The sequence below is a fragment of the Poromitra crassiceps genome, assembly GCF_964638095.1.
Source record: "Poromitra crassiceps genome assembly, chromosome: 11".
Classification (NCBI taxonomy): domain Eukaryota; kingdom Metazoa; phylum Chordata; class Actinopteri; order Beryciformes; family Melamphaidae; genus Poromitra; species Poromitra crassiceps.
The window spans coordinates 31,255,391-31,278,430 of NC_139643.1; the positions used below are offsets into that span (position 1 = coordinate 31,255,391).

Consider the following 23,040-nt stretch of genomic DNA (forward strand, 5'->3'; position numbering starts at 1 on the left):
CTCCCTGCAGGGGGTTGCAGTGTGGATCGTTTTGTCATAACCGGAAATGGCGCTGTCAAGTCGTTTGACTGTCAGCGGTTTGTGCTCTGAGGTGGAAGTCAGAGCTGGATGAAAGCGTGAATAACGTCTGATTCTACACGTAGGTTGCTCGGATGAATGACTGACTGGTATGTCAAAAGCATGGAAGTCGAGCTCGGAATCGGATGACGACTGCTGGGCTGAATAGCCTGAATCAGTTTGCTCGCTGTGAGAGCGGTCTCCCCCCTTTCGCGGTGTGGTGTCGCGATGTCTAGCAGCGCGGCTGCTTGCCAGCGCGGGCGCTAAGTAGTGTGCGGGGGTCTGATTCAAGTCAAGGGTTGGTCTAGCCCTAGGAGGCGTGTCGGCCTCCGGTGCCAGCGGGGCTAAGGCCTTCTGGTGCTCTCGCTGCTTGGAAGCCTTGGCTGTTTGCCGTGCTATTACCGCTCGGGTGGTCACCGACACCATGGGTGGCTCAAGAGGGATGTAGGTCGTTGGACCCACCTGATCTGCCAGTGTTTCCTGGCGTCCCGGTTCTGGTGGTGGAGCCGGGGGTCCGGTCTGCACGCCTTTTTGGCTCTGTTGCAGCCGGGAAACTTCTGTACGCAGTCGGGCTAATTCTGTTTGGCAGACCTGGGCTTGTCGATGCAGACCCAGGTTGGCCTGCAGCGTAGCTTGACAGCTGTTGCGCAGTCTGCCTATCTGCGTCTGGTAGACAGTGGTCTGCCGCTGATGCGCAGCGTCCTGCACCTGGAATCTGCGATTTTGCAGAAAGAAAATAATTCCCAATGGAATTATTAGGACCGCTAGTGTTAGCATTACAATGCTAAATTCATCTGCTCCTCCTGTAGGCGGGCAGATGAGAGAGGCGGTTACCGCTTGCAAGTCGGTGGCGGCCGTCTTAAAGAAAGCTTCAGCGCTGACCATCTTGTGGCAGCGCCGACTCATGGTGATGAGTCAAGCAGCTGTTTTACTGCTGTCAATTTTAAGCAAAAGGTGTGTGCACTCACCGTGTTGCTATGGCATCAATGCCGTCAATGCTTACTAGTCCTAATTAAAGAATGGCCCAAATGTGACAGTCTCTCTGTGAGTTAGCTGCCAATTGCATGCAGTTAGCTTGATGACTGTCGGCTGTCACTGTCATGTCAGCTGTCAGTGTCATCAGGTGCGGGGTGTCTGCCTGTCTTTCGCATGCAAATTCACTGTGACTGGTGGTCACAGGCTTTGTTTACACTTTGTCTCTGGCTGTTGAGAGCCAGGGTGAATGTTTTGGAATGCTAATGTGAGGGGGGGGCAGCCTGACTTCCCCCCACCCTTTGCCAGTGTGGCTTTCAAATTAGCATCAAAGGTTCCACTTAAAAATGCGCAGCGTTGTCTATTTACTCTCTGATAGATGGAAAAATCGCTATCTCTCATAATTTTAGGTTGAAGGCACAGTGGAAAACAGTTTGTTAACTGTGGTTTCTAACATAAAAATGGAATCAAGGATTTTAAACTGAGCTGTTGTCTTTGGGACGGTTTTGCTCAGAAATATTCAATACAAATCCTAACTTGTGTTAAGATTATGGGAAGATTCCATATTTTATGATTAGAGTTCCTTTAGTGTCTTCTGACGCATGTGATTTGCTTGGCAAAGCGCTATAGAAAACCTGATTTTGGAAAAATTTGAAAATTTTCGATTTTTCAAAAATTTATGAATTTTTATTATTCATGCATATCATATCTGTGGAAATACTGATATTAGAAGCCTCAAACGGGGCGTCATTTATGTTGTGCTCGCAGGAGCTGGTTTGGTTATGAAATATGATTATTAATAATTATGAATTATTAATATTCATAAATTTATTAGATTTGACAGAAAATATTGTATTCTCTGTAAGATTCGGGGCACCACTGTAGTTAAGGCTACAGACCTGTCTAAAAGTCAGTTATGACTAGATTAGACACCAAACCAAATTGTCATATCAGTCTCATAGTGATATAGTGTACATTGTACAGTTAATTGAAGGTCAAAGTTCGTAAGCTTCTGTCACAGATTTCCACAGATAAAATACCTCATGAATAACCACCAAGATTCATAGCATTATGTAATAAAAAGATTTAATAAATCACAATATCAATTGACATTAACATAATGATTAAAATATCAGTTCATCACATTTACTTTTATGACTAATACTCTACCACATCTATAGCTAATACCTAATGTGAACAAACATTATCAATTGTGTGTGTGTGTGTGTGTGTGTGTGTGTGTGTGTGTGTGTGCTTTAAGTCTGCCTGGCTGGCAGGCCTGGGTGTGTGGGTATGTGAGTATGTGGGTGTTAATTAGCACTTGTGTGTGTGTGTGTGTGTGTGTGTGTGTGTATGTGAGAGAGAGAGGAGGAGGTAGGAGAAAGTGGAGTGTCTTATGTCACCCCAGGATTGGCTGAGGGGCGGTCTGGTCGTGTGAAGACCGCCTCCTTTTCAAAATGGCGGTTTTGTCAATTTGGTGGAAGGAGAGAGAGGGGGATCGACGGGGGGAGAGAGAGAGGGAGAGCAGGGGAGAGAGAGAACACGCTGGTGGCCTCAATTCTCACAGATCGCTAACAGTCAGATACAGGATACTGTAATCAACACATATGATAATGCATTTTAACCCCTAACTCTGCCCAGAACCATTAAACCATAAACTCTCACGCGGATTCACTCTGCTAAGTGAATCGTTCCGTTGTTGGCACGGCTGTCCTGTGCGCTGTAGGTTTGGTTGAGTTGAGGAGGAGGTTCGAGGTTTGGCTGAGTTGACGTCGGGGCCGACGTGCGATCTGGCCTGGGCAAGCATGCAGCGGACGTCTGATGGGGGTCGACGATGCCGGGGGTGGACGTGCAGTCTCTCTGCTGGTTGAGTCGAAGGAGTGCTGCGGCTGTGGTTGGATGCCAGCCACGGTGGGTCTTCTGCGTCCTTCGTCGGCTGTGGGTTCTGCGACTGGGGCCACGGTGTGTCTTTCTGCAGCCGTTGGTTTGCCCTGCTGCGGTGTGGCGTTCTTCTTCTTCTCCTGCACGTGCGGTGCGCGGGGAGGGTCGTCAGTCAGGCGTTCTTGCCTGGAAGCTTGGTCAACAGCTGGCGTTATGCCAGGCTGTGGTAAGTCTGGAAGCGTAAGGAGGTTTTTCCCTGCGACTTATAACGCTAAACCGACTTAAATTAACTGAGATTAAGTATAACTATCTCAGTGTAAGCATGCTATGTCTCGTGGGACTTCCGGCTGGCTTTCCAGCCGATTTCCGGTGCTGCTGTGTGCTCAGAGTCCTCTGGGCCCTGGTCAGGCTGCAGGGCTCGGTCCCTCTGGGCCTGGTCGCCTGCCGGGGGTGCAGAGAGCGGGGGAGGGGAGCCGGCTTCCTGGCCCCTCCAACCCTTGGTTCCGCTGCGTGCGATAGCTTACTGTAGACTCCAAGTTAAAACTGCCTTTCCAACAGTTTTGTCTCACTGTATGGGGAAGTCACAAAGGGTTCTCATTGGCTTGTCATGTGTCTTTTGTGATGGTTCTGGCCAATGATAGTGCTCTGTGAGCTGGACTGTGCCCATTCTGTAAGGTGAAGCAAGGGAGAGGGGGGTTTTATGGCTTGAGTACCCTTAGAGATAAAACAATGGCCGGAATCCTTTGAGGCTCTGAGAGGTGTGAAACGTCCTGGGGCAACCACAAAAGCCATTTGTCTCCTCTCAATAGAGGTGTCTTAGCTAGAGAGGAAAACATGTTAAATCATGATATGTTCATTCATATTTCTCATGATACAGTACAGTCCATAATGTGTCGATCACAACACCACATACATAAAGCATCTCAGCAGTCTGATAGCTAAACAAGTCGGCAATCCCCCTGTCTCATAGTCTCAGAACAAGACTACACTCTCACGTGTCAAACAGAATGCGTATTTGTGGTCTTTAAAAGCCATTTTCAAAGTTGAGGTATAACCGGCTTTAATGATAACCGTGATACAATTCCTTACGATAACGATTACCATATGAAAAACATGGTAAATACTGTTCATCATCAACCAAAGTTGACAACAGTCTCCCAGATGCAGACGCGCAGCCTTGGAGACATTATTTCAGTGAGTGTATCAATCCTATTTGGGTTTGAGTTTTCAATATAAAACTTGGTGAAATTATTTCTGTGAGTGTATTAGTGCTTTTTGAAAATGTTCAGCACATTTTAACAATACCGTGATAATACTGATAACCGTGATAATTTTCGTCACTATAATTGTGATATGAAATTTTCATATCATTTCATCTCTAATTGCAAGTGTGACTGAATGTTTCTTGCCTCTGCAGGTAGGTTTCCGTCTTATTCCCTCGTACTTTTTGAAATAATTCAACAAACCACTATGTGGACCTATTTGATATACGAATCAATACAAAATAACGAAGCCTACAAAATAAATAATAATGCATCGCTCTTGCATGCAGCCTTCCTCACCAGAATGAAATGATTTGCAGCCTTCCTCTTTCATGATGAATGCACACACCCACAAGTACACCCACGCGCGCGCACGCCACCTATAGAAAGCCACATACGGTACAGGGAAAACAAAAAACAAACAAACAAAGAGGTGTCACAGGAAGGACGCGTGTCAATCGCACACCTCCTGGCAACGGATGGCGGACTGGCCGACCTGTGCGACACGCAGTCTCAGATACACGCCCACAAGAGAGTGTGCGTGCCGTGCAACACGACAAAGCCAAAGGAGAGAATAAGCGAAACGCTGCATGAGGCACCCAGAACACAGGCTGCCAGCTTCTGTTTTGCCTAGCTATTGTGTTTCACTTCCTCCTGTCTAAAAGGAAACTCCAGTCTGGCTTTGTGATTGGCTGAGGGAGAGATGAGAGTAAAGTGAGCAACTGTGACCGGTGACTGGGCTCTGGAAAAACAGCACTCCTGTCATTACAGATCTAGAGATACAGATAGCAGTGTAATTAGACAGTAATTAGACAGATAATCGTAATTGTCACAGGGACAGTTTCTACCCAACTGCCATCCGCCTCTTTAGCGAGACCCGAGAGCCCCCACAAATAAGGACTTTATTACTACCCCCCCACCACCACCTCCACCACCTCCACCCCCACCCGAGCACGGCTGCTTTAGTAACGGGCCGGGATCTCCCTCCACGGACATTATCCTTCCTACCTCCGCCCCATCATATGTCACTTTAAAGGCCTTTATATTTTGCACTTTATAATTTGTGATTGTTTTTCTGTATTGCTTTGTCTTTTACTATTGATGTGACCGCTGCGCTGCATACTTGCACAAAGTCAAATTCCTGATTTGTAATCTGAATTAGGATGAAGAAGAATGTTATCGATACAAATTCAATTCTACAACATTTACTGTGGCTATCTTTGGCTTAATCTTGAATCTTGAACTTTTTCCCCCCAAGACAGCCGTGGCCCCTATCCCAATATTAATAATATTAACATTCTAATATATTGTATGCCAGGGTTCAAGGTGTCATATTACATACTGTGTGATATAATTTGTGTTTCCTATCATATAAAATAACACATTATGTTTGCTATTATTAGCGCTTGTGTATAACAGCATGACTAGTCGTTGCCGCTGGAGTGCAAATTACACCGTTCTTCCCTTCAGGCAACTGACTTTGCAACAGCCACTGTGAGGGCAAGGTGAGGGTACTGAAAGAGAAACCCTACTGCTGCTTCAGGCTCAAGTGGAATAACAGGAGCAAAAGTCGGCTGATTTGAGCTAAATTAAAGTTGCCATGAGTATGATTTTCTTTTTAACTGTCCTATACATGCAGGACGAATCAGCGTGACATCACGACAACAAAAAGGCCCTTCCGGGTGCAACTATACACCACATCGCTTATATTTTGACATTCTGAGTGAGTGAGTGTGAGTGTGAGTGTGCGTGTGAGTGTGTGCTGGGGGGAGATAGAGTTGTTGATCACTATCATTGACTCAACCATTACTTTGCCAGCTGCTGAGAACAGTGCACATTTTGTTCTGGAGCCAAAAAAAGCAAATGACTCCAGTGTTTTTGGATGCCGATATATTAGGTTTCTGTTGGCTCTCTGTTCTGATTAGCTACAGTAGCTCACGCTTCTCTATTGGGAATATTAGACAGCTTACTTTGATGGACACATATGGCAATATGGAAAACCGTGGTCAAAATAAAATAGGAGCTTCTTGTCCATTTTTTGGCTTCTTGCAACAGTCTAAAATACAATCTCATCTCATCTTGTTATGACAAGAAAACGTATTTTACGTTGTGGTAATAAAAAAAGAATTGTCGTTAGGAAGAGAAAACGTTTGTTTTGTCATTATACTATAATTAAGTCGTTATCTTATATTATGACAAAAGAGAGAGAAAAAAAAGTACCGTATGGACTTCCATATAATGTATGTGCAACATACTGACATACCGACTCAGCCAAAGCCCCATTAAATTTGGGCCAAACTGATACAGCCCAACCCTATAGGACAGTGTAGAGTGAAGAGTGAAGGGTGAAGCGAAGGCCAGGTCAGATAGGGCACAATGTCATGAATACATAATACAGGTCTGGATGTGCCCAGTGCTTACATGGTGTTTTCATGAATAAAACACACGGCAGGAAAGCCAGCCATCCATCCATCCATCCATCCAGCATTGACCATTGTTGAACCAAAGTGATGTATGTAAGCCATGGGGGCAATTGTTTCACAGCTGCAGGCACATCCAGCCAGACAAACGTCATAAAGCAGCCTTGTTTGTCAGAGTCCGATGTCAGGGGGAGTTCTGTCTCATCGTCAGCAGCGGTTTCCACTAAGCTCGCAGTAGCAGCATGTGCCAAGATGATGTGTGCCACTGAGACATCTCAAAGCAAAATGCATGCTACATGATTCTTTAGCGAGCACCGCTCACGGCCCAACCCCCCCGGTTCTGAAAAAATGAGGCCAACACGGAAATACCACAAACTGAAGTTCCCCGAATGGCCACTTGAGGCTGGCTCCAAAAGGGAGTCATTCCCCATTCACCCCATGGTAAAACACCCCGACTTTACAGTAGAAATAAACGTGTGTACTGTACAGCGGCAGCCAGGTTCGAAAAACGGTTTTCGTGTCTATAGTTAATTTCACCGTTCATAACTGTACCGGGGTTGATTTTTTATATAACTTTTATATTTATATTTGTATATATATTTTATATTTTTTATATAATTAACTGACTTCTCACTTGATTTATTACCCGAGTAAACATTTTCCTAGTGAATTTATGATCTCAATCGCTGGTTTGAAGTCTTCTTCAATACAGCATGGTGTTCATTTAGTAACTGATGGTCCCATTTAGAGAAAACGACGATAAAGCTTTAGTGCGTGATTGACACAGGTCGCATGTCCAGTGATCGCACAGCTCGTCGATCACGGACCAATAGCAGTCAGCTCTGCATCTCTTCTCGTCAAAATATGATCACTTCTGGCTGAAAGAAAACCAAGATGGTGACAGTCACAATGCGAAACTCGAGGCTTCAAATCGGGAGTCCAGATTCCATGATTGGAATTTGGAAACCCTCATTAGTGTTTTGCTTGCACCTGTGTTTACCCTGGCTTCTCGACACAAAATGGCCCCCGTGAGAAGGGTCTATGACGCCAGCCATTGGGACCACCTCTAGTTTCAAGGAAACGTCCAAACATGCGAGAATCATTTTCAGTCAAGCGCTGTCTCTAGTCATCTCCGCTTGGCCTTGTGATGAACAAGTTTGGCCGAAGGCACTGGCAGAAACAGATAAACAGCAAATACTTGGCTATTAAAGCAGCACAAGGATTACATTATGCATTAATTATTCAACTTTGTCCGACCTCACACCACCTTCACCCATCCACAGGACAGCCACGAGGAAAACTATTCTGCTCATCAAGAGGAAAAGACGTCTGACTTATTGTCTTAGTTTGGACATATCAAAACGCGTCCTCTCCCTTTATGCCCATCTGTGAGTGACAAATGTCTCAAATCATCTGGGTGATGAGCTGCGGGAAGACAAATGTCTCAAATCATCTGGGTGATGAGCTGCGGGAAGACAGGATCACGAATCACAGTCTGGAGAAAGAAAGGCAGATGCTCCAAGACAGAGAGACTGCTTGCCATGCGGCAGGCGGCCTTATCCATGACCAGAAAGACATAGAAGGCTTCAGATACGCTCCTGACACACTGGGCTGACCATGGTAGGGGGGATGGGGGTTCCCATGGAGGCCATAATAATAATAATAATAATAATAATAATAATAATAATAATAATAATAATAATAATAATAATAATAATATCGAAAATTTTATTTATTTAATAATATCGAAAATTGTATTTATTTTCATTCAGATCTTGAGAGGTCAAGCCTATATTTGGAGTGTTATTTAGCCCCCTTCCGCACAAGCTAGCATGACATGGTTGGTACCAATGTATGCCCAAGGTCACCTAGTTTCATATGATACCAGAGACTTCACTCTGGCTTTCAAACTAAGCCTGCTACAGCCATTTGATTTGTATTATTATGCAATCAAGTGATTAACAGGATAAATTAGGAATCGGATGCACAGCGGGAGAAAGGGTTAAAATAGGGAGACTCCTGTGAAAATCAGGGGGTGTTGACAGGTATGAAAGTACACTCTGGGCAGCCAGTGAGGGCGAGTCACAGTATGTGATTGTGATGGGACCAAACAGTGTTACCCGCCGCCTAGCTCACCACGTGAGAAATCACGTGCTGATTTAAATCAATGCACATGCGTTGATAATGAGTAAAGCAGATTTGGGGAGGGCCCGTTCACTGGAGCTTTTGCCATTTCAGTGCCACACAACAAGCGCACATTTCTCAGTTGTCAGGCACGGCCACCTTGGTGTGCAGTTCTGTTTGGACTTGGTGCCATTTGCTGCACCAGTAAGAAATCTGACAGCTCCAGTCGAGCAAAAACCAATAGCCATTAAATCAAGTTTAATTTGTTGTTTTGTTTGTTGACTTTGCCAAGCCGTGACAGTCTGTTCTCTATCCTAAAACACTTGGCCACAGAAGGAGACAGGTCCTTCTCATCTGTGTGGGAGAGAAACTAGAGTGATTCAGGCCTTCTGGGCTGTTCCCTGGGCTCATCGTTACATGCCATGAAGCTCATACCTGTAGCGGCCTGCTAACCATCTGCTCAATCTATTTCTGCTGCATCATTCATAAAAAATACCCTGCAGGCACACTTAAAACCACAAGGACTTTTGGCCCATAAGCGGTAAGTCAATTAAACTTTCCAGTATTCGTCGTTCCACAAAGAGATGTCTCAAAATGGTTTCATGAGGAGTGAATACTGGCTGCAAAATACAGTCATTCAGTGAATATCTATGGCTATCCGGGGAATAAATAGATTACACAAGCCAAGAGGAGGCAGACTACTTCATAAACTGTCATGGCTCCATTTGGAAAGGCTTTCATAAACGTATTTTGGTTCGCATTTAAGATTAAAGATGAAACAAAAAGGAAGATGAGAGCCGCACACTCTTGCTCCACTGCATCATTCAATGATCAAACACTGATGTTTTTTTCAAGGTGAATGATGACTTAACCGTAATCGTTTCTTTTGATAAAGCCAAAATTAATTTATATATGAGCTTATGCAAAGACGATGACATTCTGACAAGGATAAACGGGAGAGGAGCTTCTGTTAACATAGGACTTAAAAGTGTGTGTGTGTGTGTGTGTGTGTGTGTGTGTGTGTGTGTGTGTGTGTGTGTGTGTGTGTGTTTTGAAGTGAGATTAAATACACTTTGTTAAGTGTACTGTAGTTTCATGCTCCTTAAGGAGGTCCATACAGGTTTATCTCAACCTGAAGTGCAGTGCCAATCACTCAGATTTACTTAAGAGAAACATTATAAGGTAAGAGCTACTTTGGGTTGGTGAAGAAAATAAAACAGAGAGGGGAGTAAGTAATTATTACTTACAAACTGTTCACCCTATAGATATTTACTCTATGCAAAAAAGAGGTGCCTTCTTTCTTTCTTATTCTCATTCTTGGTTTATACTGAAATTAAATAAAAGGCGTAACACCTTCACAGGTTCGTTTTGATTGCCTGTATGAGAACTATAAAATAATAACTGACGAGCGGTTAATTAATCTTTCAAACTAGATGATCCGATCAAAATTGTTCTTAATAAAGCTGAAGATGAGAAAATGGCAGCTTAATTTTGGACACGAAAGAATGGGGGAAAGTTTCTTAAATAACTTAATAACATTCCGTAAAGGGGAAATTAGTAGGGTTTTTACTGTCCCATAGCTTAAAATGACCATTATACTGTATAATGTATCTTGAAAGGGTTGATCAATACAATGACAACAACAATTCACCTCCCATTGGAGTTTGAAGAGACTGAAAACATGCAGTAACTAGATGGAGTATTGGGATATAGCGCTTGTTCACTCCAGATATCTTTGCTCAACATCGTTCTCTGCTTTGACGGTGCTGCTTAGGGCTGCACAATTAATCAAAATACTATCTAAATCACAAGGAAGATGGCCAAGTGCGATATCCAAATTGTAGAAGTTGCATTTTTTATTTCATTTTTTGATAAAGGTAAAATGTGTCACTTAAATGAAGCATTACAGAGATGCCGCGGCCTACAAATCACACTAAAATCATGACTCATATCACAATATCTGTCAATAGAATCGCTTTTTTTCATATTGTGCCCTATAGTGCTGCTGCTGCTGTTGTATGTGTTACTGTGAATGAATAACATGTACATCATTTCAGGGAAGTCCTTTCAAAGAGCTGTTTTAATTCACTGTACGTGCGTCTTTGTTTTGCAGAGAGGCAACTCTGCAGAGAATCTTGAGATAATCGCACAAAGCCAGTTGGACCACGGCATTGTTGAGCATTCCTGGAAAGAGAAGAGGCAGCTCTATACTGAAATAAATACATGATTCAGAGCTTTTGACTCTCAAGGTTACCACTGTTCACTCAGCACAAGCAGCCAATAAAATAGCACTCAACACACAATCACAACTGATTGGACACAAGTTGTTTCATAGATCCAAAGATCCACTAACTGCATAGGAGAAGGAGAAGGTTTGCACTTATGGATGATATAGCTATAATAACGACTTGCAATGTTGGCTCCATTAAAGCCTTACACCTTTAACAATGCATTATGTAATAACTGGAGAAAATGTAATACATTTTCGCTACACCTGCATTTTAGAATAAACAGCCTGAAAGCAATATGTACATTTCCATGCATTTTGTAATAAATCATTACATGATGCAATAGTTATTAGAAAATACAGGAGTTACACTTTTTTTTTAATTAAAATGTAATTATATGGCGCATTATGTACTGTACAGTAATAACCAACCAAAAAGGATGTCTTCATTCATAAAAATTGTTATAACATTATAACAACAATGTCTATTTTATGCATTCTCGCATGAAATCATACAGACTCAAAATTGATTTTAAAAGGATAGTATTAGTTCAGTAGATTAGTATCTTTCATTGGTCAAAACTACATTAAGTGTGAGTGTATTCCTTAGCTTAATAGAAACTGTACTTCAGTGTTCACATAGAAAGTGCACGACACTGAGTGCTACACTGACACAAACATCTAAGTACACATTGCGTTCAGGCTGTGTAAAGTGCAGCAGATTATTACAAAATGTGGGTGTTATTACATAACGGCGTGAAAATGTATTACATTTTGTACTTGTTATTACTGTTAAAGAAGATACTCGCACATCCAAGTGTCTCTGGTGCAGGTGCGTTGGAGAGTATCACATGAGATTGAGAAAAAGAACATCCCGCACACTGCTCTTGCAAGGCATCACCATTTATTGGAACAACGTTTCGGTCCCACTGGACCTTTGTCAAGTGTCTACTTGTACTACTCGTACTTGTTATTACAAAATGCATTGTTACAAGGCCTAATCAGAAGAATGGAAATGGCAAGAATAGTAGAGTAATGTTATTGTATCATAAAATGCCACCATCATAACAGTAAGTAAGTATTATCATTTTTTGTACCATGTATCTTGATTGTTTAGACACTAGGATTTTCTTTTATTTCTGTATTTGATATGTACTATGTGCGCACAGGACTCTGTGCGCCCAGGGACTACAGATGCAAATTAGCTCTTAGCTATCTCTGGTGCAATATGTTTATTGTGTACTGTCCCTGTTCAAATAAACAATAAAGATAAAGATAATACACACCGTAGATTTGAAAGTCCACTCAACAGTTCAATGAACACTAAGCTCACTATCAAACTGAAGCCAAACGGGCGTCTAATTCAGAAATAAGGGCAAGAACGAGTTAATGCTTATGAAGATTATATTTCAGGTATAGGGCATGTCAATAATATTTCCTCGGTTGAGTTCAAATACTTTAATCTCGACCTCAGAACAGTCGACCTCAAGTCCATAGTGTGAGATCACTATTATGTTAGTATGGATTTATAGAAAGGTTCCTAAGCTGTCTACCTACAGTACATCTGTTCCTACTAGCAAGGCCCTTTGGCTAGACTTATATGCAGATTAATAACAAGTATCGCTCACCTACAAACAAACCTTCATTACAACTAACGTGAAGTTACAACAGAAGCTGAAGTTACGTGTGAAGATCCATTATGTTTCCTGTGACAGTGAAGGTTATGTTCAGAACTACAAACAAGCCTATACAAATTGGCTACTGTATGCAAACATGAAGACAGACTGTTTGCGTGTCATTGAACGGCTTTAAGCCTATCAGGGAAATGCCACTCAAATTCATTCGTTTCATTACCCAGCATGCATTATGACAGACGATGATGTGCAAGAGGTGGTCAAGATCAACGTCAACTCAAACAAGTGCATTCTTTTCCACTACAATTTCCTATAAACCCCTTTAAAAGTTACTGGCCTTTTATTCAATATTTTATCAAATCTCATGAGTGAAAACTTTAAAATGTGTGAGATTTTCTCAGATGAAAATTGACAGATTTTAAAATATTGAAACGAAAATATCACTTATTGGCTGCTTCAACCAAAAATAGGCCTTCAAAATACAATACTGGTCCAACATCTCATATGAAGAGGAGAAGGGGGGAACGGCACAACACATGGCCACCATATACATACACACACACACACACACACACACACACACACACACACATACACACGCACTGATGCTCGGTACTGCTATGACAAGGGTAAGGCTATCCTACACTTGCTACATTCAATATAAATGAGTTATGGCTTATGGCTTATGGCTCATGCTCAAGCATCAGAACAAGAAGCTAAATAATACATAACACTGACCAAGGTGTTACTTTGATAATACATAACACTGACCAAGATGTTACTTTGATAATACATAACACTGACCAATATGTTACTTTGATAATACATAACACTGACCAAGGTGTTTCTTTGATAATACATAACACTGACCAAGATGTTACTTTGATAATACATAACACTGACCAAGGTGTTTCTTTGATAATACATAACACTGACCAAGGTGTTTCTTTGATAATACATAACACTGACCAAGATGTTACTTTGATAATACATAACACTGACCAAGATGTTACTTTGTTAATACATAACACTGACCAAGGTGTTTCTTTGATAATACATAACACTGACCAAGGTGTTACTTTGTTAATACATAACACTGACCAAGATGTTACTTTGATAATACATAACCACACTGACCAAGGTGTTTCTTTGATAATACATAACACTGACCAAGGTGTTACTTTGATAATACATAACACTGACCAAGGTGTTACTTTGTTAATACATAACACTGACCAAGGTGTTTCTTTGTTAATACATAACACTGACCAAGGTGTTACTTTGTTAATACATAACACTGACCAAGGTGTTACTTTGATAATACATAACACTGACCAAGATGTTACTTTGATAATACATAACACTGACCAAGGTGTTACTTTGATAATACATAACACTGACCAAGATGTTACTTTGATAATACATAACACTGACCAAGGTGTTACTTTGATAATACATAACACTGACCAAGGTGTTACTTTGATAATACATAACACTGACCAAGGTGTTACTTTGTTAATACATAACACTGACCAAGGTGTTTCTTTGATAATACATAACACTGACCAAGATGTTTCTTTGATAATACATAACACTGACCAAGGTGTTACTTTGTTAATACATAACACTGACCAAGGTGTTTCTTTGATAATACATAACACTGACCAAGATGTTACTTTGATAATACATAACACTGACCAAGGTGTTACTTTGATAATACATAACACTGACCAAGGTGTTACTTTGATAATACATAACACTGACCAAGGTGTTTCTTTGATAATACATAACACTGACCAAGGTGTTACTTTGATAATACATAACACTGACCAAGGTGTTTCTTTGATAATACATAACACTGACCAAGGTGTTACTTTGATAATACATAACACTGACCAAGGTGTTACTTTGATAATACATAACACTGACCAAGGTGTTACTTTGATAATACATAACACTGACCAAGATGTTACTTTGATAATACATAACACTGACCAAGGTGTTACTTTGATAATACATAACACTGACCAAGGTGTTACTTTGATAATACATAACACTGACCAAGATGTTACTTTGATAATACATAACACTGACCAAGGTGTTTCTTTGATAATACATAACACTGACCAAGGTGTTACTTTGTTAATACATAACACTGACCAAGGTGTTTCTTTGATAATACATAACACTGACCAAGGTGTTACTTTGATAATACATAACACTGACCAAGATGTTACTTTGATAATACATAACACTGACCAAGGTGTTTCTTTGATAATACATAACACTGACCAAGGTGTTACTTTGTTAATACATAACACTGACCAAGGTGTTTCTTTGATAATACATAACACTGACCAAGGTGTTACTTTGATAATACATAACACTGACCAAGGTGTTACTTTGATAATACATAACACTGACCAAGATGTTACTTTGATAATACATAACACTGACCAAGGTGTTACTTTGTTAATACATAACACTGACCAAGGTGTTTCTTTGATGGTTTTTGAAGTTCAACATCATGTAATAATGGCCCACAAAAAATGGCTCTGAAAATAAATTGCATTTTCTTTTTGGGAAGTGTCAAGCTATTTCTGCGTCCTGGGCGATACACAAGTCTTAGAACGTACTGCACAAAGGACAAGGTTAGGAACATATGACTCGACTGTTTCCAGCGCACCCACTGAGAAATCATTCATGCCCTAAGAACCAGCTGTAGCTACACAAGGCAGTTCACAATGTAGGTGGAGGGGTAGGAAGCGGCCTACATAAATCGCAAACAGCAGAAATACATCAGCGTTCTGGCCTGGCAGCTGAAAACCTTGAACTGTCATGTCATCAGTAGTAGACTACAGCACACAATGACTCAGCTTGGCAGACTTTTCTTTACTCATAGCTGCTGCTGTCGGTCTGATACCTAGAATAACCTGAGGATGATGAAACTGTTATTTGTGACTGTAACAGTGTTGGAAATTAGCTTTTTTCAACCAGCCACGGGCGCGCACACTCTCTCACACACACACACACACACACACACACACACACACACACACACACACACACACACACACACACACACACACACACACACACACACACACACACACACACACACACGCCAAGTAACTGACAATGGTGCATTGGCTGTTTTATGGTTATAAGACAAACAGATAGTGTCAGGACAAAAATGACATCATAGAGACAGAAGTGTCGTCCGACAGTGTCTCTTGCACCTGTGGAAGTTTGTAAGGTTAGGTCGCAGGCGCTGTCATTGATTTGTCTTACGTTTTAATTGGTTGGTTGGACCGAGCGTTCTATCGTTGCCATGGAGATGGAAACACCTGTCTAACGAATTGCTTCGAAACTAGTTAAAAGTAGCAGTCTAGTAGGTAGAAGTAGTAAAACGAATAGGTTAATGGACAGTTTGGAGGAGAAACAGGTGAGGAGGAGAGACAGGTGAGGAGGAGACAGGTGAGGAGGAGAGTCAGGTGAGGAGGAGAGGCAGGTGGAGGAGAGACAGGTGAGGAGGAGACAGGTGAGGAGGAGAGACAGGTGAGGAGGAGAGACAGGTGAGGAGGAGACAGGTGAGGAGGAGACAGGTGAGGAGGAGAGACAGGTGAGGAGGAGAGACAGGTGAGGAGGAGACAGGTGAGGAGGAGAGCCAGGTGAGGAGGAGAGGCAGGTGGAGGAGAGACAGGTGAGGAGGAGACAGGTGAGGAGGAGAGACAGGTGAGGAGGAGAGACAGGTGAGGAGGAGACAGGTGAGGAGGAGACAGGTGAGGAGGAGAGACAGGTGAGGAGGAGAGACAGGTGAGGAGGAGACAGGTGAGGAGGAGAGACAGGTGAGGAGGAGACAGGTGAGGAGGAGAGACAGGTGGAGGAGAGACAGGTGAAGAAACATCCTCACATGTAGCCCACAACTCGTCACAGAGGGATTTATTTTAAAGATGCACAAGAACAATGAACTGAGGGAAACTGCTGCAGCTCTTGGTGCAGAAACGTTGGCAGCAAAACAGAGATAGAGAAGTCTTTAGTCTTTAGTTTGTACGTGTGTGTGTGTGTGTGTGTGTGTGTGTGTGTGTGTGTGTGTGTGTGTGTGTGTGTGCGTGCGTGTGTGTGTGTGTGTGTGTGTGTGTGTGCATGCGTGCGTGTGTATTTGAGACAGCTTGTGCAGATGTCTCCCATTGTTTGAGCATAAACGGCTCAGTCTCGCCCGACACTCTTTGTAAGACACCTGTGTCGACACTTGTCTTGTTATAACCATAAAACAGCCACTCGGATTGGTCGAGACTCAACATACAGGAGAAGTAGCTAGCCAGCCACCGTGGCTGGTAGCTTGATCAAATTCACCGGCCACTTCACAAACTCACTGGCATTTGGCCAGTGGCCAGTGCTCATTTCCCACCCTGAACACTATGAGCAACAGGATCAACAAGTCACCGGAAATCCAAGTCCAAGTTCAACGAGACGGGGATCCTTTCTGCTCGAATACAACTGAAGATTCCAAAATGCAGCATCAGCAGAACATAGAAGATGTCTGAAGATGATGACGCCCCGATCAAACAATTGCAAACTCTGGCGATTCGGGGAAACTGCACAGAATTCAATCGCACAATTTCAAATTCATTTATTTTCTGATGAACTGTGCAGCCCCTAACAGCTGCCTACAATTTCATGTAATAGTTGGTTATGAATGAATGACGCTTGCGAACGGACTGTCATGGCCTGGAGAAAAATGTTAGTCCCAGGTGCCTCAGCGGGCTTGACTCATTTACAGTGCACAGCCAAATGTACCTCCTGTTGATAGGTAGTGATTCATATATTACCATATGCCTGTATGCACTGCAGCCACAGGAACCCTATCTCTCACCAATGCAGCAGAACTGGACGAGTGAGGAGAACTTGCTATGTGTATATTAACAACGATCATTTCCATGGTAAATATCTGTTTGACCTCAACACAAGATGCTTCTCTGGTTCACACTTGTACTTTGCACCTCACAAAGCCAAGAAGCAAAATCCCACCTCCCCCGAATGATCAGATATACCCAAATAAAGTGAGTCTCCCTTTCAGGTTATCCAGTCATTCAATGAATCGAACAGCTGGGCTAACTGAATAGTCGACATTAGAGGGAATGACAGAGTCTGGGCATGCTCATAAATAATCACGATTAATCGCATCTTAAATTATTCGGGGGAGTAGGATGGTTGAGTGGCACACACACAACGGAACATGTGTCCACTTGAAAATGGCATCACAAGTGAGAGCGATAACCACACACATTATTATAATGGATGCAACGTTTTATTGCTCCGTTTGTTGTGGAGTATGAAATAGACTAGATGTGTGAAAGATTCACTGCTCAGCTCACGGCTCTACTGTGCCGTTTGAAGCATCAGCTACCACACCTCCTCACATAAGATATCCTATATACAATTAGCCTTCCCTGCTGATGAGGTAAGCCTGGCAGAACAGACTATGGATCACTGAAACGGAAATACTGGTATAGTCACCTGAGAGGAGTCCCAATCAAGCCCTTCAGTACTAGCGTCATCAGGTCTGACTACCCACATTAGCTGGCTCCCATTCACCCTGTCCCTATGGGACCTCCTGGTGGCCCTATTGCTGATATGCACACACAGCTGGCTAACTTTCTCCAGCACCCATTGGATGAGACCAGGTGCCTGCCTGGACACATCATTCATCTCCCCCAGCAGTGAACTGGTCCAGCACGTTGAAAGACTATGGCAACTTGATATTTTGCCATACAGACCAAAGAAAGAGGTGACATGATCCAATAGGACCAGATAGCCCTGCAAACACTAGAAAGGTGGACCATTACTGCCACAGTAGATGGAGTGGCCCGTTACACTACTCCATAATAAGAAATCTGCTCCCTGGCTACAGGCCCCTCTTGCAGCTGTGATGCCACTCCTGAGAGCTACTGAACGGCGACTGGCTAGTATGCACAGGAGATTCACAAGTCGGAGAAATCTGGCTATGTGATCAAATTTGATAGTGAGGAGGCCAGCTGAACTGATGAGCCATAGCACGTCTCCCATCATATCGTACATCATAGAGGCAAGCCTAGAGTAGTATTCAACTGCTATTCTGCTATCATCAGATAGCCCATAATGACACTCTCCTGGACCTCCTCTTCGCCCACCATTACTGGGCGTAGTCTCCTCCACTTCAGAGAGCATGCAGTTGCCATCAGCGGTGACGTTCGTGGTATGCTCCACCAAGTTCGACGGTTTGTGGCACATGCTGACCCGGTTGGTTACATTCAATTCCAATAAAGCTCCCCATTAGTTTTGACATTTGTCTAAAAAATTTAGTAGCTATAGGAGTGTCTATGTAAAAAATATATGTTAATTTGAACAAAACGTTTTTCAAAGGTTTAAAATTGTTTAGAATTTAATCATATTCAAGGGCATATTAATGGCATTCCACCATTGCCGCAATGAGTTGTGAAGATTTTGTCTACCTATATATAGGCACAGCACATTAAAAAGTACAGCATAACAAGTTTGAGCTGAGCTGCCTTCCTCCACGCTGAATGACTGAAATTAAATAGTCAGATATAATATTTATTGGTTCATTTAACAATAAGCAAAACATGGATCTATAAATGTTGAAGCAAAACATGGACCTATAAATTTTGAAGCAAAATATGGACCTATAAATTTGGACAACTGTCATTCTTGGGGTGGGGCATGGCTCGAATTGAAAGCAGGCGAGCGAACAAGTTTCAACAACGACATCCAAAGGGAACTCCGTGCAACTACTGAGCAATTCCATCGATTCGCTCAAAGCTTCTGAATGTTGCTGCTGTTGGCATGCAAATTACATCATTTTATAAACCTTGGCTGCACGGTTACAAACCTACCCTTTCCCATGCATTGACGAGTTCCACAGAACCTGGCGCACGGACTTCATTATCACACAACATACGAGCGGCGTAGGCAGACAGATGACCTGAAATACCCTCAGCAGCGAACCAATGCTGCCTTCAGGTGCTCCTTGTAAAGTCCCCCATCCGACTTCCCAACATGTAATTAGATCATAGATAGATATGACTCGACGCGGATTCTGGTACATGTGGGTCTATAATATTAATAATAACAAAATTAGCCCTGTTGCGAAATATTTCTTTAGTTGCCGATATATTAATTTAGAAATCACTGCTGTAGCAACAGAAACGGAAATTGCTTTCATTTTTAGAGAGAGCGAGAGAGAAACGTGCGATACACATGTTCCACCCCTCAACTTCGCAACTCTCGGCTATCAGTATCAGAGAAAATCCCCACTCATGATTATAGCAGTCGTATTACACATCGTTGGGTTGTTTATGTGCGGTTTAACCACCGACTGTAAAAGTTGTCATTACTCCACATATGAAGGCATCATTTGATCCACATACAAGTATCATGTCACCTGTCTACGGCACGGCATAAAGGACAATTAATTATCTGCAAAATATGTCTAAACAAATATTTCAATGTGATTGTAAGCAGCCAGCATGTAGTGCACATTCAAACACATAATTTGCCCGAGCTATAATGACATGTCAGCTCATGCATCACTTTTAGATAAGCAAACGACACAAATTATGTCTGAAATATCAGTGATGGACTATGAATATAATAGCCTATGTATAAGTCCTACCTGAGGTTGATGTAGCCTACTGGAAGAGGTTTGCTTATTTAGCATGCCCGATGTCGAGCGCTTAATTGGTGAAGTTCATATTGCCAAAGTGAGAGGAAATGTTACATCAGAAGTAGCATGGTGTGGCAGATTTTCTACTATTTTAGAGACCATTCAAGTAAAAATGCACCAAACCTGCCACTGTTGCCATTATCCTATCATTACGCTAACGTTATAGGCTATGAGTGAGACGATAACTTGGGCCCATAAACCAACTGCAAAGTCTTCATAAAAAGCTCAGATGTGCGTTTTCTCATGGAGAGAGAGATTTGCGCCAAGTTCAATAAAAAAAATCGGTCAACTCCATGTGGCCTAATTGCTTCTAATTAAAATACGTAACGTTAAATCATAAAACACAACTCAAGACCTTTTATGGGTCGTTAGGAGCCATTCTTTAATTCGGCACAAATCTAATACAACAAAGATCACTTATTGGAATATAATTGTAACTTTTAGAAGCGATTTGCCTTTTATTCCAGCTATCTAATTCCACCAAGATAACAACTTGGAGGGCAGTAGCGAGCAATATGAACAATTTCTAAAGTTGCAATGTTACTCAATAAGATGCTGCTTGATGGATAACCGCTAAGCCGAATTTACCAAAAGACCAAAATCATTTGCCCGAGGTCTTTACTCGTGTTCTACGAAGTACGCAACGTGTGCCGGGTAAGCAAGGCAGTATTACATTGCGTTTTTTTAAATGCATTTCGGCTTTGCTTGTTCCCTCCATAGGAGAATGGAACATTTTGGGGGCGACATAAAAACATGAACATTTTAACCTGGAACTGCACGGTCACTATAGTGCCAGCTGCTTTTTGGCGAGGCTGTCATTACACTACTATGTTGTCAAAAATAACAACAAAAATGGAACATACCGCATATGCAATTCGAAGCTGGTGTCCAAATATTATTGTGAGTCCCCGTGCCCGTGCATTCCTTCTCAACTGGAACCAGTGTTGATCTCCGTCGGCTAAACTACACGGGACGCAGCGCCAGGCTTTAACCTGAAATGACCCGAGCAGGCGAACAGGCGCTGTGTGTGTGTGCGTATGTGCGCGCCTGTGCGTGTAGGTGTAATATACTGCACGCTGCTACAAGAGTCTCTGGTGTGCAAGCAAAAACTTCAACATGGAGCCAAAAACAAACAAACAAAGAAACAAACAAAAAACAACACTAACGAACTGGCAGTTGCAGCGCACGGACTGATCGCTATGGGGTATCAGAGAGCTGACTCTAGCAGGAACCAAGGGGGGAAAAGCCTCGCCCTTTACTATAAACTCTCCCGTTTTTCTATGGTGGTTTTTAGCTGTTTTTACAGTAGGCTACGCTCAGTCAGCCAGCAGACACTACTGTTGCGCGCGCTCGCGTGTGTGGGCGTGTACACGCAATCATGCGTGCGGGGGGGAAATGTTTGTGAGTAGCCTGATCAATCAATCACGTTTGATGTTCAGGATTTTATAATAATCATATTAGTACAATATTAGTCATTATTATATGACAATGTTATTATTAAAAAATAGGCTAATATGTAATTTGTATATTCTAATATTTTGTATTCTTATTAATGATATATCAATAGAATAATTTTCACATTCATTCACATTTACAATTGCTGCAGAATGTCATTTTACTGTTTATTTATTTATTTTATTTTTCTCCCTGGGGATTGTTTTCGATATGGCTTCTTGCTTTTTTACTCTCAATTAGGCTATTTATCATGATAAAAACTTTAATGGATCGAATGGATTCACTTATAGGTCAAGATGGAGTGTCACACCTTGCAATACCCAAATGACCACCGTGTTACTTTCCTATTTCAAAATAAATAAATAAGACTAACTCATTTCACATTCATACATTTTGCATGATTACATGTATTAGGTTATCTGGCATCACATAGAAGCAAATTGTTCTTAACTGGTTCCTAAAGGCTGTGTGGTTCCACAAATAAACATCATCACCTATGAACGCTTCATGTTCCTCATGTGGTTCTTTGGGATATTAAAAGGTCATTGAGCTAATTGAGTTATTGAATGGTGGGTGATGGCATACATTTGGAAAATGAGCACACCCTGCAGAAGACCGTTGATCTGAAATGGTTCTTATGGCATCACTCCAAAGAACCATTTTTGGTTCCAGGTGGCACCCTTATTTTTCTGTGTATAACGTGTCACTGGCATTCCACCTGCTATGTCTCGTGTCTCGTCATAGCCGCGTGGTCAATGGGTCAGCGTGGGGGAAATCCTCCCATTTTCCCCCACGGCCCCACACACACGCACACATTATCAGAAGTAACATGACCGACTGTATCTATCAATCATACGGCTGAATACCGCCAGAACTGCCTGAATATCCAACATGTTTCTAGATTATGCAACAAGTGTCAGGTATTATTTAAAGTAATAATCTGACTGTGACGTCTTCATGTAAATAAATGACAGTGTAACACAATAGTGATTCAACCATACTGTATCCGGGGAAGCTTTTATTTGCTGTTCTAAACACTGGTGTTAGGTAAAAATCCTCTGCGACGAGTCCGTTTCCGGTTTGTAATAAACAGAAGAAGAACTGTAGCTATAGCGTGACAGCCACCAATAGCTGCACAGACAAAGAAAAGACAAACTCAAACGGCATCAACAGAAAATCCAACACATCAAGGTCACATTGATAAACATCGGTCATTTCACCGTGGAAATCGACCAATGTTGTCGTTTTCCGTGTGAGGATGGGCTGCGATTACCACTAATTT

General features: G+C 42.2%; 1 protein-coding gene across 3 annotated transcripts in view; it reads right to left on the reverse strand.

Moving 5' to 3' along the window:
• thrb (thyroid hormone receptor beta) overlaps window positions 1-21,257 on the reverse strand; it is a 100,043-nt gene extending 78,786 nt beyond the window's left edge. For all 3 annotated transcript variants that reach the window (XM_083646773.1, XM_083646774.1, XM_083646772.1), the window contains exon 1: window positions 21,167-21,257. The gene's annotated coding sequence lies outside the window, so the exon portion shown is untranslated. The remainder of the gene's footprint in view (window positions 1-21,166) is intronic.
• Window positions 21,258-23,040: the final 1,783 nt, after the last annotated feature.